We start from the raw sequence: 3,844 nt of genomic DNA on the forward strand, positions 1-3,844 counted from the left end.
ATTAAATTTCATCATTTGTGATCACTGTGTTATAACCAAATTAACCCTGACATAAACTATGACAATTAAAAACACAAAGAATATACTGATTTTTCAACTGTTTTGCTTACATGTACTTTTCAATTCTCATGCAGTGCTCATAATTAAGAGATACTGTACATTAACCCTCTCATATTATACTCACTAAGAACCAAGTTCAGAGGGTAGAAAAATGCCAACATAAATTCATTTTCCATAAAATGCCACTCTTCCTTCTAATTATATACTTATGGTACATTCTTCTGTAACAGGTATAACTGTAGTCACATAACAAAAGTTATGACGAGGCAATAATATCAATTCAGGAAAGGAATACAATGAAAGAGACTAAAAGTTGAAGAGAAGAGATCAGAGCATATAAAAGTCATTTGAGAACACCACACAGACTTCAGTGTTTTCCACTCTCCAGTTGGAAAGAACATGCACAAAGTTTTCCTAGCAGACAGTTGTCAGGAGCGCATGAAAAATTGGCTTTCACCTCACAGACGCTGAGAGAAGATCAATGCCACTGAGGAAAAAGAATTGTGCTCATTATCTTTTGGGTCTGTCTATATCATCGATAGCTGCTAGAAGTTTCTGTCTTGCTTTCTTATTGATATGGGATCCCAGGCAAACATTTACCAGATTGATCAGCTGCTTCGTTGAATACTCCCTGTGCTCTTTGATCCAGCGTTCCATGTCATTCTCTGTTAGGTAGTAGGCTTTAATATAGGTTTCCACAAATTCTTGATCTGGAATGGGTCTAATATCTGTTAGTTTTTCAAGTTTCATTAAAAACTGCTGAAAATCCAATTGCTTCAAGGCACGACCCTCATTACTACACTTCTTGACATTGGCATATCCTTCCACAATAGTTCTATTAGCCAGTCATATACAATGTTCCCAAAGTATATTAGACATGGGCAAGGGTATCCGAACTCTCTTAGAAACCTCATTTAACCTCCTGTTAAACTGTTCAAATTCCTTTAACAATGCATCCACATATATGTTGTGCTGTGACATAATTTCTTTTACATCCCATTTCACATTAGCCGTTAGGAGCAGCATCTGTTCATAACCAATGGCTTTACCAGCTACGATCCAGTAAATTGGCTTGCGTAGTTCACTGGCAGTTGAGACTGTCTGATAATAAAACTGCTGAAGGAAGGGCTTTTTGACCGTAGGCATCACAGCATCCAGATGTGGCTGAAGGAACTCGAACTGTTCAGCCAAGAATACCAAGGATTCTGTGGCTACCACTCTTTCTGCCAACCCATACAATGTATCCCCAGATGTCAAAACCACTAGGTGACTGAGGTGTGGGCTTGGAACCTTCTTCTTTCTCTCTTCTGCTGCTGTGAGTGTGGCAGTAGGATCAGCTGAAACTTCCAGATCAATAAGGCTTTCTTGCATTCTGTTTAGAGTTGTTCTTAGTCTACTACTACTAAGGGCTAGTCCTGTTGATTCCAATGAATCATTCCGACCAAAAAAGGTATATATTGCATACAAGTAATAATCAAATAGCTGAGACATGAAATGGATAACATCAAAGGCAATTGGTTTAAGAATGTTCATCATCTGCGTATATTTACCAGCAAGTCTTATTACATTCAATGTTGTATTTGTTAAGATGGGTGCATTCACTTTATTTAGACTGTAATCTGATTTCTTCCTGCTTTTTAGAGTTTCTTGAGAAACGCTTTTCACAGGAGCGTCACCTGTCTGCTCCTCCACATAATCTCGTTTCAGTTCCTCGGGAACATCACTGTCACTGTCATACTCCTGATAGGCACTTTTTTCTTGTTCATCAGATTCATACCCATTAGAAGCCAGGACATCGTCTGTTTCTTCATCTTTGTGGTTGGCCTGAATTTCAAATGGATTCCCACCACTACAGTACTGCTCAAACAAGGTAACTGTTTTTGAGGAAGTTGAGGCTGGCTGCTTACTAGGTGAAACTGATGGGGAACGAGACTGTTCCATGAATTTAAATTCATGAAGTTGCAAGAGGCTGAAATTTGACTTAACAGGACAAAGTTCCCAGGTCTCATTCTCTAGAAACATTCTCAGTTCATCAAGTCGTGTTTTATGGTAGTTTTTAAAATAATTGACACTTTGCTTTCTAATAGACTCTTGCAAAACTTCAGATTTGCTACCACAAAATTCTTCTCCAACTTGCATCAACCTGCCGATTATATCCAAAACAAAGATGAAATCATCATATTTGAATATAGACAAATCAGTTCCAAGCAAGTAGGTTTTTACTTTTAGCTGAACATCCTGCCATATTCGTGTAAGTCCATGTTCTAATTTCATTTTTATGTAGCCACGATCAAAATTAGTTTCTTTGGTACTAATCATATTATTCCCTTCAGAAGCAGAAGTAGTGTCCTCGTTGTCATGCTTCTCGTGCCATTTCATAGTCCTGTAATAGCTGAGCATAACTTCCCACAGAGCTTTGCACAGATCAGCAAGGCATGGAATATAGCTGTCTGGTGTAACGTGTGTACAGAGATCCTTATATTGCAGCTTTTGGAATTTTGTATCTGTGTTTCCTGCACATAGCTCCACATAACCAAGAACAACTTGAAACACGGTATTGTGAATGGCTTGGGTGAAGTGCATATGAAGTTGATCCATTGCTGTCTGTGTTTTTCCAAGAAGTCGATAAGCTTGTTGAACCTCGGTGTAATGGTTAATGTCAAAATTCTTACAGATTTTGGAAAGAGCTACATCCAACTGTTCCTCGATTTGTTCTAAAGTATCTTGCAGTTTTGAATTCAGTTCACTTATATAACTGTAATGTTAAAAAGTGCTGGCAGATTTCTGACACTCCAGGCACAACTGAATAGCTCCTGGATAGTCTTCCTCCTCCAGCATGTCACTTAAGCCCACATCTGTTCTTTGCATTATTTTTATAGTTCTCAGAGATTTCAGAAGTCCAATCAGCAACTGACGTTTCCTTTGATTTGCAAGAAGGCTTAAACTAGCTTGAGTGAAACCTTCCTTTGCAATATTCAAGTGTCTCCTCCCATTTGTGCAGATAACGGCAGCTAACTGAAGACCTGTCTGCAATGATGTGACTCTTTCAAGTTCCTTTACAGAAGCAGGCTGTTTTTCAAGGATCAAATCGGCTACATTTTTAGAGACTGCAGCTTGCTGTTGTTTCAACTTGTCTCTGTACTCCTCTAATTCTTGCAGATTGAGAACAGGAGGGAGCTTCTCCAGCTCATATTTAACAATATCAAATGAGTCCGTAGAAAAATATACTTGTTCAATACTATTAATTAGTTCTTGTTCAGCTAGAGGGTCAGTAGGCTGTTCTCGAAGTTCTCGGAACTCCTCCTTTCCAGGGACCCGGAGACTCTCCATGGCACCGAGATCACTGAGGCTCTCTGGAGGGCTTTTAAGACCCTGTCGGGTCATAAGAGATTTGATTTTTTGCATTGTCGAAATCGTGAGGAGGGTTCTCTGCCACAAAGAACTAACAAATCACACAGAACCACCAGACAGCTGGCCCCGATACAAGGAAGCCATAGTGAATCTATTATTAGCATTACATATCTTTTTCCATGCCTTCACTTTCAGACTATTCATGTCCTTAAATCTGAAGTTGGTTTTCTTATGACAGCATATAGTAGAGTCTTGCTTTTTTTTCTTTAATCCATTCAGCTGCTTTATATCTTCTGATTGGATATTGTAATCCAAATACATTTAAAGTAATTATTGATAGGAAATGAAGTATTATTGTCATTTTGTTATTTATTGTCTGTGTGTCTTGTATTTCTTTTGTTACTCTATTCTTCTTTTGCAGTTTTCCTCTCTG

At 38.4% G+C, this 3,844-nt stretch overlaps 1 pseudogene; it reads right to left on the reverse strand.

Annotated features, from left to right (window-relative positions):
- Window positions 1–336: 336 nt before the first annotated feature.
- LOC101396730 (syndetin pseudogene) lies at window positions 337–3,536 on the reverse strand (annotated as a pseudogene).
- Between the last annotated feature and the right edge of the window lie 308 nt (window positions 3,537–3,844).

This window comes from Ceratotherium simum, chromosome 3 (genome assembly GCF_057802395.1).
Source record: "Ceratotherium simum simum isolate JZ-2026a chromosome 3, ASM5780239v1, whole genome shotgun sequence".
In the NCBI taxonomy this organism is placed as follows: Eukaryota; Metazoa; Chordata; class Mammalia; order Perissodactyla; family Rhinocerotidae; genus Ceratotherium; species Ceratotherium simum.